The sequence below is a fragment of the Ovis canadensis genome, chromosome 2, assembly GCF_042477335.2.
Source record: "Ovis canadensis isolate MfBH-ARS-UI-01 breed Bighorn chromosome 2, ARS-UI_OviCan_v2, whole genome shotgun sequence".
NCBI lineage: Eukaryota > Metazoa > Chordata > Mammalia > Artiodactyla > Bovidae > Ovis > Ovis canadensis.
The window spans coordinates 60722244-60739678 of record NC_091246.1 but is presented as its reverse complement, the minus strand read 5'-3'; the positions used below and the strand labels follow the sequence as shown (position 1 = coordinate 60739678).

At 41.0% G+C, this 17435-nt stretch overlaps 1 long non-coding RNA gene across 1 annotated transcript in view; it reads right to left on the bottom strand.

The window, feature by feature from the left end:
• Positions 1 to 7371: 7371 nt before the first annotated feature.
• The window catches only part of LOC138433518 (uncharacterized), a 28835-nt gene continuing 18771 nt past the window's right edge, over positions 7372 to 17435 (bottom strand). The window contains exons 3-4 of the long non-coding RNA XR_011254338.1: positions 9437 to 9476; positions 7372 to 8839 (exon numbers count right to left, since the gene is read on the bottom strand). This is a non-coding gene — a long non-coding RNA (uncharacterized lncRNA). The remainder of the gene's footprint in view (positions 8840 to 9436; positions 9477 to 17435) is intronic.

Below are 17435 nucleotides of genomic sequence, written 5' to 3'. Positions count from 1 at the left end.
TTTTCCCAGTTTCAGAACTCCATGCAGACATTATGGGAAGGGTTTCTGCACCCATATTTTAGAGTTGAGACCCTTTTACTCCCAAGTCTTGATGGTGACTTTAATGATTGCCAGATAGCATGAACCTTTCTCCGTGCCCCTCCTTCCCACTGCCACCCCCCAACTTCCCTAAGGAATGTAGCAGAGACAGAATTCAACTCACACACATCAGCCATCTCAAAAGCACACAGCCTCGGCTCCAGTAACATGCCTTTACCTGCCTGCTTTGGGATTGAGAATTCTCACTTTTAAAGCATTTAGCCCCCAACCTTCCCTCTCAGCTCATGCAGGCTCAGTCGCTTCAGTCATGTCCAACTCTTTGCGACCCTATGGACTGTAGCCTGTGAGGCTTCTCTGTCCCTGGGACTCTCCAGGCAAGAATACTGGAGTGGGTTGCCATTTCCTTCTCCACGGATCTTCTCAACCCAGGGATCGACCCTTGTCTCTTACATCTCCTGCACGGGTATGCTGGCTCTTTACCACTAGTGCCACCTGGGAAGATTACTCCCCTCGTAGGCCACTCAAACCTATTCAGCCTCCAGCGTGGAGAAGGGAGCACAGTGATCACTGAGCAACTTGGATCCCCCAGGGACCCAGGCTGAACAGGATGATTTCCCAGGGAGCATTGCTCTTCCAGCTGACCTGTCCTCATGCCAAATGCAGGCGAGCCAGGGAAGGGAGGAAACCATCCTGCCTTTCTTTTCTTGTTTGCAAACTATTAATACTGTGAATAGTGACATGTTGGAAACTGAAAGTGCTTAGTCCAGTTTCCATGTGGGTCTGTCAGCCCAGATAACGATGTGAGAATGCTCAGGGCAGCCCAGACAGTTTTGATTCTGAGCTGATAAAGGAGAGTTTTGGTTTGTTTATCTAGTTTATGCAAGGATCATGTGGAAGTTTTATAGCTGAAAAAATGCTTAGTATTAATTTAAAATATGTTAGTGTTGATTTCTTCACTGAAATGTCTGCATCATTTAAGCAGGAGAGAATAGTACCTTTATTGATATGGAAATCATCTTTGACATAAAAAGTGACTCAGCAAATGGATTTTCTGCATCTCTCAATGAAAAACAAACCAAAGAATTCAAAAGAGTAAGAGGATTTGCACCCTACCTTTTCCCCCCTCTGTATTAGCTTCCCCTTTGTATTGTATTGCTGTTGTAACAAATAATCACAAACTTAGTGGCTTAAAATAACACAAGTGTATTCCCTTATGGTTCTGGAAGCCAAAAGTCTGCAACCAGTTTCATTAAGCTGAAGTCAAGGTGTCAACGGGGCTGTTTTCTGTGGAGAGGGGAGTTTGGCTTCCATCACGTTTCTGCCTGGGCTGTGTTCCCTGCATTCTTTGGCTTCCAGCCATCTTCACAACCAGCAAAGAAGCATCCTCAGATCTGCTTCTCTGATGATTTCCTCTGCGTCCTTCTTGGAAGGGCCTTATGAGCACATCAAGCCCACCCAGGGTAATCTGAGACAGTCCCCCACACCAAGGCCTTTAATTTACTCACGTCTGCAGTGTCATTTGCCGTGAAGATAGCACATTTGCCGTGAAGATAGCACATTTGCGGGATCAGGAGATGAGAATGAGGACATCTTTGAGAGCTGTTATTCATGATTCATCCTAGTACACCCTTTTTACTAAATTAACAGTATAAATCAAGGGAGAAATGATGAATCAAGGGGCTCTTTATTTTAGATTAGTGAAAAATTACTGGAAACATGTAACACATCAGATGCTCCTTGTTGAGCTCCAAAAATTTTTCTTTAAAAAATTTTGTTGCCTCAAGCCTGGGGCTGGTGCAGTGGGATGACCCAGAGAGATGATATGGGGAGGGTGGTGGGAGGGGTGTTCAGGGTTGGGAACTCATGTACACCTGTGGTGGATTCATGTCAATGTATGGCAAAACCAATACAGTATTGTAAAGTAAAAAAATTTAAAAAAAAACAGTTAAAAACATTTTTTGAAGTATTGATAACAATGTATAATAAAATATACATACCTTCAGTATCTTTGCCTATGTGTGTGTATTTGTAAAACCATACCCAGATCAGTATATCAAACAAGTCTAGCACCTCTGAAGTCTCCCTCACACCCTTGCCAGTCAGTAACGTCCCCCCGACCTTAGTAACCTCTGTTCTGAGGGCAGCCACTACAGATTTGTTTTTACCTGTTCTTCAACATACAAATGTATGAATTCTTTGGTATTTTGCTTCTTTTGCTCAATACAGTGTCTTTGGAATATATGCATGTTGATGTAGCTGTGGTTTATTCTTTAAAAAAAAATTGCTGTGAATGCCATAATATTTGTGTATCCTTTGAATGCATATCCAACTTTTTATGCATTCTCCCTTTAATGGACATTTGGCTTGTTTCCCTTTGGGCACCATAATGAATAAATCTGCTATAAGCATATTTGTAAACGTGAGACGTTTTTAGTGGTTAAAAAAAGAAACCATGTCCTCAGGCACTATGGAAGACTTTGAAATTTGGCTCATCTGTTAAGATTTGGATCAAATATGTCCCCCGAACCAAGAAGTTTTCTTCCACCCCAGTGAGTATCAGTGATTTGGACCTCTGCCCACCCATGTCCATATTTGGTATTCCTCCATTATCTCATCTGGAAAAGGAAATGACAATGAACAATTTCGGAGGTTCCCTTTGAGAAAAGATTCTTGCATATATACTTCTCTGTAAACGTATATGCTTACGTTTGTTTATGCAAAAGGAATTGTTCTACATACTTTGTTTCACTTATCGACAACTTTGTTTATAGCTGGATATCAGTATAAAGCATCATTGTTTTTGTTTTTTAGAAGTTTCTTCCTTTATTTACTTTTGGCTGTACGGGGTCTCTGTTGCTGCATGTAGCAGAGTTGTGGCAGATGGGGGCTACTCTCTGTTGCTGTGCATGGGCTTCTGATTGTGGTGGCTTCTCTTCTTGTGGGGCACAGGCTCTAGGCGCACAGCCTTCAGTAGGTGTAGCATGCAGGCTAGTTGTGGCACACAGGCTTAGCTGTTCCAAGGCATGTCGAATCTTCTGGAGCAGGGATCGAACCCATGTCCTCTGCATTGGCAGGCAGATTCCTATCCACCATACCACGAGGGAAGGCCCAGCATCATTGTTTTTAAAGATTATATATATAGCACAGATGAAGTATAGTTTATTTAGAGACTCTCCATTTAAAGGACATTTAGATTGTTTTCAGTCTTTTTCTGTAATAAATGATGTTTCAGTGAGTATATGTTTTCGGAAACAGTTTAAAGCATCTCCATAGGATTCCTGGCAATAATATTATAGGCTTAATAATTCCTACTTTTTAAATCTTAAAAATGCCACGTTATTTTCCAAAGATTTGTACTGTTTTGACCTCTTAACAGAAATATTTGAAAATACCTGTTTCTGGTATTCTAGCCAGCCTTGAGCATCATCATACTTTAAATATTTGCTATCTGCTAGAGGAGAAACTAATGATGCTTTAATTTGCATTTTTGGAGGATAATAGGTAAAAAATTTTTTCTTTTGGTTTTATTGAGATATAATTGACCCAGAGCCCTGTGTAAGTGGGGCTTCCCAGGTGGTATAGTGGTAAAAAATTTGCCTGCAATGCAGGAGACACAGGAGACCTGGGTTCAATCCCTGGGTTGGGAGGGTCCCCTGGAGTAGGAAATGGCAATCCACTCCAGTATTCTTGCCTGGGAAATTCCATAGACAGAGGAGCCTGGAGGGCTACAAACCATGGGATTGCAACGAGTTGGACACTGACTGAACAACTGAACACGCATGCATGCACTGTGTAAATAGTGATTTTGACTTACATACTTCATGGGGTGATTACTACAATAAGGAATACTCATCATCTTATATAGATACAAAATAAAAATGTGATGCACACATATTCATATACAAACATACACAAATAATGAAATATTACTCAGCCATAAAAAGAAAATCTTGCCCCTTATGGATGAACCTAGAGGGTATTTATGCTAAGTGAAGTAAGTCAGAGAAAAACAAATACCATATTATTTCACTTATATGTGAAATCTAACAAACAAACATAACAAAACAGAAATAGAATCATAGATATAGAGAACATTAAGTGGTTGCCAGAGGGGAGGAGTTGGGAGAATGAGCCAAATAAATGAGGCAGGTTGAGAGATACACACTTTCAGTTCTAAAATAAATGAGTCATGGGATGAAATATACAACATGGGGAATAAAGTCAATAAAAGTGTAACATCTTTGTACGGTGACAGGTGGTAACTACACTCATCATGGTGATCAGTTTGTAATGATCAATAGTAATAGTATGATATCTTTGTGTGGTGACAGATGGTACCTAAATTTATCTGGTAATCTTTTTGTAATATATGGAAATGTCAAGTCACTATGTTGTACACCAGAAGCTAACATCATGTTGAGTTGTATTTCTTTATGAAGTATGACTTAAGTTTCTTTTACTTTATATTACTTCTATAAACTCTACTCGTAACTTCTCACCCTTTAAAACATTTTTTTTTGGCTGTGCTGGGTCTTTGTTGCCAGGCTGGCTTTTCCCTAGCTGCTCTCTCCATGTGGTGCATGGGCTTCTCATTGCAGTGGCTTCTTTCGACGTGGAGCGTGGGCTCTGGGGCCCATGGGCTTCAGTAGCTGCGGTGTGCGGGCTCAGTGGTTGGGGCTCTTGGGCTCTGGAGCACAGGTTCGGTGGTTGTGGCACATCCGTTTAGTTGTTATGAGTTTAGGTTATAAGTTTGATTGTCAGGTGGATTCTTTACCACTGAACCACTAGGGAAGTCCCACTTCTGATCTTTTTAAAATCAGATTGCTTCATACACATTTTATTTTATTTATGAGATCTAGCTTTGAGATGTACTAAAATCGCTATTTATTGAAGTGCTGACTCATTGGAAAAGACCCTGATACTGGGAAAGATTGAGGGCAGGAGGAGAAGGGACGACAGAGGATGAGATGGTTGGATGGCATCACTGACTCAATGGACATGGGTTTGGGTGAACTCCAGGAGCTGGTGATGGACAGGGAGGCCTGGTGTGCTGCGGTTCATGGGGTCACAAAGAGTTGGACAGGGCTGAGAGACTAAACTGAACTGATAGAATTGAAACTTGCTCAAAATCTGAAAAGTCTCAAAGCAATGCATTTTAAGCCACTTTTCCTTTTTTTTTTTTTTTTAAAGCTTTAATGTAATTGAAACCTCTCAGTCATATGAAGGTCATTAAATTTTTTGACACACACTCATTTTGTTATAATCGCTGTCAAAATCACTTTTCATCTTTCTTCTCTTTTCTGGCTTAAAAAATTTTTTATTCATTAACTCATGCCATCTCATACAGCAGTGTTCTGCTTGTAACAGGGCTGTCAGGAATGGACTGAAGTTAGCCAAAGAGTTCTCTGGGCAGGTTTCTCTTATCTGCAGTTTCATTAATCCTGTAACCACTGTAAACTTGACCTTCTATCATGGGCTCTAAGTAATTGTAAACCAGGAGCCTTTTACTCTTTCTTCCTCTCTCACTTCATGGTAGTGAGAATTCTTCCCAGTATTTTACCTTTTTTGTATCTCGGTGTTAAGGAAACTGATTTTTCGTAAAAACAAGCACAGGTTTCACTATAAGGATGTTGCTCTCAGCATCATTTGGATTTGAAATAATCTAAATATTCAAATAAAGGGCAACAGCTAAATAAATTCATTCATCCATATAATGAAATGTTAAATAGTCATTAATGTGATGATGTAGACCACAGTCTTCAAATTGTACTTCCCAGAACAGTAGCATCAGCATCAATTGTTAGACATTGCAAATTCTTGTCCCCTCTCCCCAGCTACTAAAGTGGGAGACTAGGTGATTGCATGGGTGAAGACCAAACACCTTGTATTGTATGGCTCTCTTCAAGAGTATGCTCCAGTATGAGAAACACTGGATTTGTAAAGATGTCCAGACTGTAAAGTGTTGGCAATGGTTCTCACTGAGTAGGGAGATTCCAAGTGACTTGATCTTTTAAAAACATTTTATTTGTGCTTTCAAACATTTCTTCAGTGAATACAAATTACTTACCTAATTTTAAGATAGAGTAAAATAAATATTCTCCATTCAGATAGATTTGGCAGATAAGAGGGACCAATCTGTACCCCCAAGTTTCACTCTCCACTTGGGAAATGTCTTTATTCTTGCTGCCATCAGCAGACTGGTAACTGGAGAGCAGCGTTTCCTTCTAAATCTCTCAAGCAGACAGCAACAAAATTGCTTTGACTTCCTTAGTATGGCTGGAATTTTAAAAAACATCTTGCCAGACATACTCAAAGATAACCAAAGATGAATAAGCCAGAAAATATGAGAAACACAGACTTCAGATCCTAGCACAGTTACCTGCTCCTTTTCCTGTTTCATATTTGGCATGAGATGTTTCTGTATTCTGGCTATGAAGGCAGGTTATCCCCATAAACACTTCCTCATCCAGAGTTCTTCTGAAGCTACAGACCCAGCTTCACATCTGAAGGCTACATTTTCTTCCAAGTGGCTGGTGGGACTCATGTCAGGCATGATGGATAAGCCTGTGCCTCACGCACGACTCTGAGTTATTATTTGTGTGTAGGGTGTGGACTCTGCACACGTGAATACGCAATTGCTCTGTAACAGGTGTAACTTCATAGTCACATCAGTCCACAAAATTCAGAGGCACAAGAATATAACCTGAATTTGAAGTAAGTCAGCTGTATGTAGAAGATCTTGGCTCCATTTTCTATCTGGAAGAAACATTTAATTTTGTTAATCTTGTGAATTAATTTCTTCATTCTATTAACAGCTCAGGTTCTTAGCTTTTTGGATTCTTCAAAGTTAAACAACTATCCCATTAGGGGGAATGCTCTTTTCCCAGGGTTTTTCTTCCTCATTGCCTTCCCTCTCAATTAGTTCTAAATTCCTGGGTTCTTAAGCCACTGCCAATAATTGAGAGGGAGGAAGGAGTCATCTTGCTTCTGAGTCTTTCTCTCTCTTGGTCCTCTGCTTTCCTTTGGCCCCCAGTGTTTACTTGGCATTTGTGTGATACCCAGGGTGTCCAAAGTCACGGCAGATCTGTATGTGTGGATCACAGCATTGGAACCCATGGGGATGCCACAGTCTTACAGAGGTTATAATTTGTTTAAAAATACTCAGCATAAACATTGTGATATTTCTGTATCTGTTTTTAGGTTAAGCCCAAACCCAAGAAGTAGTACAGCATGCATAGTCAAAGAGTGATTAGCTAGGATTAAATAAAAAGAGGCTACAGTCCAGAAATGGTGGTTCTGTCAAAACAATACTTTGCTAATCAGCACAGTGAATGTTAGAAAGGGGATTTTATTGGAGAAACTAGTAGCTTAATTGATTAATAAACTTAATTATTTAGCATGATGATTCTTAGAAATGAAGTCTCAGTGGTGACATTAAAGGTATTCAAAATATGACAACTGGTTAAAAATACCTTAGAGAGGCTCCATAGTCTTGTATGAACAGAGTGTAACATTAGGGAAACGTAAAATCTGGCTTGATCCCTGCTTGGTCCTTTGCCCAGCTATTGGTGTAGGAGGATTTCTGAATGATGCCAATTAGGAGGTGTAGACTCCTGATTCCAAAGCATCTGCCACCTGTGAACATTTCCTGCAGTGCAGTTGGATCACTGAAAGGGTACAGAGCTAGAATATTATTAACAGGAAAGTGTCAACTCTTTGATGACCTCTGATGAATATGCGTGTAACAGACAGCTCTATGGGTGGCAGAATTTGAGTTGTGGTTTCTTTCTCTGTAACCTGATAGATGATGAGGATGTGGATAAATCCCACTTACTTAAACTTCTAGTATTTTCTAATAAAAACAAACTAAAACATTTATAGATGCAGGAGTCTCCCTGTTCTGGGTGGACACAGCATAGTTTTAACACAGTATCAGGATCAGTTCAGTTCAGTTCAGTCACTCAGTCATGTCCGACTCTGCGATCCCATGAATTGTAGCACGCCAGGCCTCCCTGTCCATCACCAACTCCCGGAGTCCACCCAGACTCACGTCCATTGAGTCAGTGATGCCATCCAGCCATCTCATCCTCTGTCGTCCCCTTCTCCTCCTGCCCCCAATCCCTCCCAGCATCAGAGTCTTTCCAATGAGTCAACTCTTCGCATGAGGTGGCCAAAATACTTGAGTTTCAGCTTTAGCATCATTCCTTCCAAAGAAATCCCAGGGCTGATCTCCTTCAGAATGGACTGGTTGGATCTCCTTGCAGTCCAAAGGACTCTCAAGAGTCTTCTCCAACAACACAGTTCAAAAGCATCAATTCTTCGACACTCAGCCTTCTTCACAGTCCAACTCTCACATCCATACATGACCACTGGAAAAACCATAGCCTTGACTAGACGGACCTTTGTTGGCAAAGTAATGTCTCTGCTTTTGAATATGCTGTCTAGGTTGGTCATAACTTTTCTTCCAAGGAGTAAGCGTCTTTTAATTTCATGGCTGCAGTCACCATCTGCAGTGATTTTGGAGCCCACAAAAATAAAGTCTGACACTGTTTCCACTGTTTCCCCATCTATTTCCCATGAAGTGATGGGACCGGATGCCATGATCTTCGTTTTCTGAATGTTGAGCTTTAAGCCAGGTTTTTCACTCTCCTCTTTCACTTTCATCAAGAGGCTTTTTAGTTCCTCTTCACTTTCTGCCATAAGGGTGGTGTCATCTGCATATCTGAGGTTATTGATATTTCTCCTGGCAATCTTGATTCCAGTTGTGTTTCTTCCAGTCCAGTGTTTCTCATGATGTACTCTGCATATAAGTTAAATAAGCAGGGTGACAATATACAGCCTTGACGCACTCCTTTTCCTATTTGGCATTATAGTGCTGTTGGGCACAGAATGGGTTGAGGTTTTGGAAACAGGACCTAGAAAGAAAAGCTGAAGGAGATGCCCAATAAAGGAACATTGTTGGGGTATCTCCTGGGTGGCTTCCCGCAGTGAAAGTTAATGAAGGGGCTGCACAAGCACTATTCGCAATAGCAGGACATGGAAGCAACCTAAATGTCCATCAGTAGAGGAATGGAAAAAGAAGATGTGGTACATATATACAACGGAATAGTACTCAGGCATAAAAAGGAATGAAATATTGCCATTTGCAGCAATATGGATGGACCTAGAGAGTGTCATACTGAGTGAAGTAAGTCAAAGACAAATATATGATATCGATTATATGTGGATTCTAAAATAATGGTACAAATGGTCTTATTTATAAAACAGAAATAGAGTCACAGATGTAGAGAACAAACTTTGGGTTACCAGGTAGGGGGCTAGGAGGAGAGGGTTAGATTGGGAGACTGGACTGACATATACACACTATATATAAAATAGACAACAAATAAGGCCTTACCGTATAGCGCTGGGAGCTCTACTCCATCCTCTGTGGTGGCCTATATGGGAAAAGAATCTAAAAATGAGTGGATATATGTATACATATAACTGATGCATTTAGTTGTACACCTGAAACTAATACAACATTGTAAAACAACTATAACCCAAGAAAATTTTTTAAAAAAGGGGGGGCAGCACAAAGGGATCTAGCCTCTTCCCTGAGCAAGTGGAAGGGGTCTCTCGAAAGAGGGAAACTTGAGTATGTGTGGCTCTGTGGATGGGGCCCACCCAGCTGGCAAAATGTGAGCATGATCAGTGTTAATGCAATGGAAGACATTAGGGTTATGTTTTCTTAGGCCTTTGAGCCAACACGTTAGTAACCGCCAGCACGGTTATTAAGACTGCCATGGCCCCTCAGCACATTTGCCTTTGTGGGTTCCTTCCTCCATGAAAAACTGTTTTTAAACAATTACACTTTATAGCTGCATTAGTATAAAGATGAATATAACCCAAGCTGGGTTTATTGTAATATATGTATATTTTTCTTTTGATTTGGAAATAAATCACTTTTGTGGGTCTCTAAAAGCATCCTGTGCCCTGGGCACTTTGCCAACTGTGACTAATGGATACGTTGTTCCTGGTAACCACTTCCCTCTGTTTTTTTCCAGCAGTTTTCTCCTCTCCTCTCACTTATGGCCCCTTCTGACTACTTTGTTGATCTCTATCCAAATCAGACTTTTTACTGACACTGGAAAGTTGCCCTGTAAGTGGGCTATGTTTAATCATTTGCCAGCTATTTCAATTAAAAAAGCACTCATTAAGTTATTAACTTGTTGTTTTCTAAAATGGATTTACTATTTTGGAAAATTTTTTATCAACTATACACTCAACACAAATTTTCTTAAAAGCAGAGAGCTGTAGTTTTCTATGGGTACATGTGCCTCAACCCTAAAAACTTTTAGTTTTTTCCCCAAATCCCAAATCCAGTTTTTTTGTGTGGGTTCAGGAATCAGGGAATGCAGGGCTCTGATATCCAGAAAACACCGAATTCAACTGAGTCAGTGTACTTCACTTTCCTGCAAGCCCACCCTTAGGCAACCCCTTGTATTAGTTTCTCCTTGATGGGAAGGTGCTGCCAAAAAGTTGGCTCTCAGATGAAAAATGAAACAAAACAAAACCCCAGCTTGTTCCCCGAAAAGAACTATTATATTTCCTTAGATTTCTATATCTGTCCTCTGCTCTCCATGTTGCTGACATTATACCATGTGTGTGTTCGCTCAGTCGTTCAGTCTGACTCTGTGAACCCAAGAACTGTAGCCTGCCAGGCTCCTGGTCCATGGGAGTTTCCCAGGCAAAAATACTGGAGAGTTACCATTTCCTCCTCCAAGGGATCTTCTCGACCCAGGAATCGAACCTGTGTCTCCTGCATTGGCAGGCAGATTCTTTACCACTGAGCCACCAGGGAAGCCCTGGAAAGAGGTTAAATGGATAGGACTGACTTCTTTAGGAGAGGCGGAATGATAACCCATCTGCAGATCTCAGGCAGATTGAATGTAAAAACCAAAAGTAGAAGTATATTCTTATTGTCTGCTGGAATATCAAGGATGAACCAGAAATAAAACCCAACTACTGATATAAGATGTAGGGTGATATGTAGAAAGTTTGAACTGAGTATCTATGAGCTTTCCAAGAACTTTTAAATGCATCATCATCCCTTTTCTAGTGATCGTTTGGCCCTAACTTGCCTCTCCAGTTGGATGTCTCACACGTTGTTCCCTGTGCATTATGCTCCAGCCGCCTCAAAGTTTTCATTATTCCTTGAGCATTAGAATATGCTCGCTTTCAACTCAGCAGCATGAGTCCCTAGAGGGTGCCCTCTCCCCTGACGTTTGCTCCCTTATCCTACCACCTCCTCCTCTTCCTTCCAGACGGCTTGCATGACTCTCCAGCCTCTTCCCATGGGAACTGGTTCACTCTTCTATTTCAGGACCCACCAAAGAAGATGGCACTTTTATCTGTTCAGAAGTCCTGTCTCTGTTTACCTGCATAGAGGGCATACCTGGGATACAAGACTGTCAGTGTTAGAACCTGATAGTCCCAGATAAATGAGCATAGTTTGTTACTGTGTACATAGCAGTTAATACTTTGGCCACCTGATCTGAAGAGCTGACTCATTGGAAAAGACCCTGATGCTGGGAAAGACTGAAGGCAGGAGGGGAAGGGGACAACAGAGGGTGAGATAGTTGGATGGCATCACTGACTCAATAGACATGAGTTTGAGCAAGCTCTGGGAGATGGTGAAGGACAGGTTAGTCTGGCATGCTGCAGTTCAAGGGGTTGCAAAGAGTCTGATGTGACTTTGCAAGTGAGCAACAACAACAACACAGCAGTCATGAACTTTTCATGAAAAAAAATAATTTGAGGATTAAAAAGAAAGATTTGTTGGCAAAATCAAGCCAATAAAGAATCAAAATTAAGTGGCCATAAATATGATAGGCTTTGTAAAAGAAATGGTAATAAGCATCGACTATATTTGTATTTTAAATGAAACCACTGTGGATGTTATAAGCCAGCATGTCTTATAAGTTTTATAAATTTTAACAAGGTACTATAATCATGCAAATAACAAATGTTGAAAAGTAGAGAGAGAGAGGGAGTCAGGAGGTCCTGTATTGTGCTAATTTATCTTTCATGATAGGAACTTGATTCTGTTTGAAATTGAAACAAGTCGGGGAAAAAAAATGACAAAGGAAAAAACCCACGGTGACCTCTAGCTTCTTAATGGCTTTACATCATCAAAGCTTTACTGAGCCTCAAAAGGATCTTTGGGCAATGAACGTACCTCATTGTAAGGAAACATTTATTTGAAGTTACACTTTAATTCCTTTTTCTCCTTTTAAAGAAGTATTAAATTTTAAAATGTTGTCTTAAAACTACCATTTATAGTACAGGCATACCTCATTTTATTGTGCTTCATAGATATTGCATTTTTTGAAATAGATTGAATGTTTCTTGCAAACTGGCATCAAGCATGTCCGTTGGCACTTTTTCTTAAAAGAGCATTTGCTCACATTGTGTCTCTGTGTCACAGTTTGGTAATTCTCATAATATTTCAAACTTTTCATTGTTATTATATTTGTCATAGTGATCTGTGATCAGTAATTTTTGATACCATTGTAACTGTTTTGGCGTGAGTGAACATACCCATATAAGATGGTGAACTTAATAAATGTTATCTGACTGCTTTATCGACTGCCCTTTCCCCATCTCTCTCCCTCTCCTCTGGCCTATTACCTGACACACAACACTGAAATTAGGCCAATAACTTCTCAGTGGCCTCCAAGTGTTCAGGTAAAAGAAACAGTCACGTGTCTTTCACTTTAAAGCAAAAAGCTAGAGATGATTAAGCTTAGTGAGGAAGGCATGAAAAGCAGAGATAGGCAGGCTTCCTGCACCAAACAGCCAAGTAGTGAATGCAAAGGAAACATTCTTGCAGATTAAAAGTGTTACTCCAGAGTTAAGGAAGTGAAACAGCCTTATTGCTAGTATGGAGAAAGTTCTGATGGTCTGGATAGAAGATCAAACCAGCCGCAACATTCCCTTCAGCCAAAACCTAATCCAGAGCAAGGCCCTAACTCTCTTAAATTCTGTGAGAGTTCAGAGAGGTGAGGAAGCAGAAGAAGAAAAGCTTGAAGTTAGCAGACGTTAGTTTATGAGGTTAAAAAAAAAAAAGCTATATCCATAACATAAAAATGCAAGGTGAAGCAGCAGGTGCCAATGTAGAAGCTATAGCAAGTTAACGAGAAGATCTAGCTAAGATAATGAAGGTGACTGAATAACAGATTTTCATTGTAGACTTCCATTGGAAGAAGGTGGCATCTAGGATTTTCATAGCTAGAGAAGAAAAGTCAGTGCCTGGCTTCAAAGGATAGACTGAATCTCTTGTTAGGAGTGAAGGGAATTGGTGACTTGAGGTTGAAGTCAGTGCTCATTTACCATTCTGAAAATCTGAGGACCCTTCCTAATTCAGTTCAGTTGCTCAGTTATGTCCAACTCGTTGCAACCCCATGGATTACAGCACGCCAGGCTTCCCTGTCCATCACCAACTTCTGGAGCTTATTCAAATTCATGTCCATAGAGTCGGTGATGCCATCCAACCATCTCATCCTCTGTCGTCCCCTTCTCCTCCTGCCTTCAGTCTTTCCCAGCATCAGGGTCTTTTCCCATGAGTCAGTTCTTTGCATCAGTCAGCCAAAGGAGTGGAGTTTTAGCTTCAGCATCAGTCCTTCCAGTGAATATTCAGGACTGATCTCCTTCAGGGTGGCCTGATTTGATCTCCTTTCAGGCCAAGGGACTCTCAAGAGTCTTCTCCAATGCCACAGTTCAAAAGCATCAATTCTTTGGAGTCCAACTCTCACATCCATACATGACTACTGGAAAAACCATACCTGACTAGACAGACCTTAGTTGGCAAAGTAATGTCTCTGCTTTTCAATATGCTGTCTAGGTTGGTCATAGCTTTTCTTCCAAGGAGTAAGCGTCTTTTACTTTCATGGCTACAATCACCATCTGCAGTGATTTTGGAGCCCCCAAAAATAAAGTTGTCACTGTTTTTCATTGTTTTCCCATCTATTTGCCATGAAGTGATGGGACCAGATGCTATGATCTTAGTTTTCTGAATGTTGAGTTTTAAGCCAACTTTTTCACTCTCTTCTTTCACTTTCATCAAGAGGCTCTTTAGTTCTTCGCTTTCTGCCGTAAGAGTGGTGTCATCTGCATATCTGAAGTTACTGATATTTCTCCTGGCAGTCTTGATTCCAGATTATGCTTCATCCAGCCCAACATTTCTCATGATGTACTCTGCATATAAGTTAAATAAGCAGGGTGACAATATGCAGCCTTGGTGTACTCCTTTTCCTATTTGGAACCAGTCTGTTCCATGTCCTGTTCTAACCTTTGCTTCCTGACCTGCATACAGGTTTCTCAAGAGGCAGGTCACGTGGTCTGGTATTCCCATCTCTTTCAGAATTTTCCACAGTTTGTTGTGATCCCCACAGTCAAAGGCTTTGGTGTAGTCAATAAAGCAGAAGTAGATGTTTTTCTTGAACTCTCTTGCTTTTTTGATGATCCAGTGGATGTTGGCAATTTGATCTCTGGTTCCTCTGCCTTTTCTAAAGCCAGCTTGAACATCTGGAAGTTCATGGTTCACGTACTGTTGAAGCCTGGTTTGGAGGATTTTGAGCATTACTTAGCTAGTGTGTGTGATGAGTGCAATTGTGTGGTTGTTTGAGTATTCTTTGGCATTCCCTTGCTTTGGGATTGGAATGAAAGCAGAACTTTTCCAGTCCTATGGCCACTTATGAATTATGAGGACCCTTATGAATTATGTTAAATCTGCTCTGCCTGTGATCTATAAAAGGAAAAACAAAGCCTGAGTAGCAGCGCATTGTTTGCAGCATGGTTGACTGAATGTTTTAACCCACTGTGGACACTTACAGCTCGGAAAGAGATTTCTTTCAAAGCATTACTGCTCTTTGACAAGGTGTCTGGTCACCCACGAGCTCTGATGGAGACATAAAATGAGATTAATGTTGTTCTCATTCCTGCTAAGTCATCCATTCTGTAGCCCATGGAGCAAGGAGTCATTTTGATTTTCAGGTCTTATTGTTGAAGAAATATACTTCATGAGGCTATGTCTGCTATATATAGATAATGATTCCTCTGATGCACCTGGGCAAAGTCAGTTGAAAACCACTGGAAAGGATTCATCATTCTAGAAGCCATTAAAAACACCTGTTTACAACCTCCAGACATTCTTTTGATTTACTGGAGAGTATATAACTCCATTGCTAACACTAGCAAGTGGGTACTCTTTCTACCCCCTTCTGATGCCTATGTCAGAAGCTTTCTCTATCTCCTTTACACTTTAGTAAAACTTTATTACACAAAAAAAATTTTTTTTAATAAAAAAAATGAAAACACCTATGATTCATGGGAAGAAGTCAAAATACCAGCATTAACAGAAGTTTCAGTTCAGTTCAGTCGCTAGTCATGTCCAACTCTTTGCAACCCCATGAATCGCAGCACACCAGGCCTCCCTCTTCATCACCAGCTCCCGGAGTTCACTCAGACTCACGTCCATCGAGTCCGTGATGCCATCCAGCCATCTCATCCTCTGTCGTCCCCTTCTCCTCCTGCCCCCAATCCCTCCCAGCATCAGGGTCTTTTCCAATGAGTCAACTCTTTGCATGAGGTGGCCAAAGTACTGGAGTTTCAGCTTTAGCATCATTCCTTCCAAAGAAATCCCAGGGCTGATCTCCTTCAGAAGGGACTGGTTGGATCTCCTTGCAGTGAAAGGGACCCTCAAGAGTCTTCTCCAATAACACAGTTCAAAAGCATCAGTTCTTCGGTGCTCAGCCTTCTTCACAGTCCAACTCTCACATCCATACATGACCACTGGAAAATCCATAGCCTTGACTAGACAGTCTTTAGTCGGCAAAGTAATATCTCTGCTTTTGAATATGCTATCTAGGTTGATCATAACTTTTCTTCCAAGGAGTAAGTGTCTTTTAATTTCATGGCTGCAGTCACCATCTACAGTGATTTTGGAGCCCAAAAAATAAAGTCTGACACTGTTTCGACTGTTTCCCCATCTATTTCCCATGAAGTGATGGGACCGGATGCCATGATCTTAGTTTTCTGAATGTTGAGCTTTAAGCCAGGTTTTTCACTCTCCTCTTTCACTTTCATCAAGAGGCTCTTTAGTTCCTCTTCACTTTCTGCCATAAGCGTGCTGTCATCTGCATATCTGAGGTTATTGATATTTCTCCCAGCAATCTTGATTCCAGCTTGTGCTTCATCCAGCCCAGCATTTCTCATGATGTACTCTGCATATAAGTTAAATAAGCAGGGTGACAATATACAGCCTTGACGTACTCCTTTTCCTATTTGGAACCAGTCTGTTGTTCCATGTCCTATTCTAACTGTTGCTTCTTGACCTGCATACAGGTTTCTCAAGAGGCAGGTCAGATGGTCTGGTATTCCCATCTCTTTCAGAATTTTCCACAGTTTATTGTGATCCACACAGTCAAAGGCTTTGGCATAGTCAGTAAAGCAGAAATAGATGTTTTTCTGGAACTCTCTTGCTTTTTCGATGATCCAGCGGATGTTGGCAATTTGATCTCTGGTTCCTCTGCCTTTTCTAAAACCAGCTTGAACATCTGGAAATTCACAGTTCACATATTGCTGAAACCTGGCTTGGACAATTTTGAGCATTACTTTACTAGCATGTGAGATGAGTGCAACTGCATGGTAGTTTGAGCGTTCTTTGGCATTGCCTTTCTTTAATTCCAACCCTCATGGTTGATTTTGAGGGGTTCAAGACTTCAGTGGAGGAAGTAATTGCAGATGTAGTGGAAATAGCAAGAGAGCTGGAAGTGGAAGTGGCTGAGACAGTAAAGAATCTGCCTGCCAATGCAGGAGACCCAGGTTCCATCCCTGGGTTGGGAAGATCCCTTGGAGAAGGGCATGGCAACCCACTCCAGTATTCTTGACTGGAGAATTCCATGGACAAAGGAGCCTGGCGGGCTATAGTCCATGGGGTCACAGAGCTGGACTTGGCTGAGCGACTAATACACACACACACACACATATAGAAGTAGAAGTGGAGTCTAGAGATGGGACTGAATTGCTTCAGTCTCATGATAAAACTTGAATGGATGAGGAGTTGCTTCTAATGGATAAGCAAAGAAGGTAGTTTCTTGAGGTGAATCTACTCTTGGTGAAGACCCTGTGAAGATTGTTGAAATGACAAACATTTAGAATATTACATAAACTTAGTTGATAAAGCAACCTCAAGGTTTGAAAGGATTGATGCCAGTTTTGAAAGAAGTTCTGTCATGGATAAAATGCTATCAAACAGCTTTGCCTGCTACAGAGAAGTTGTTCCTGAGAGGAAGAGTCAATGGTGTGGCAAGCTTCATTGTCTTCTTTCAAGAAATTGCCACAGTCACCCCAGC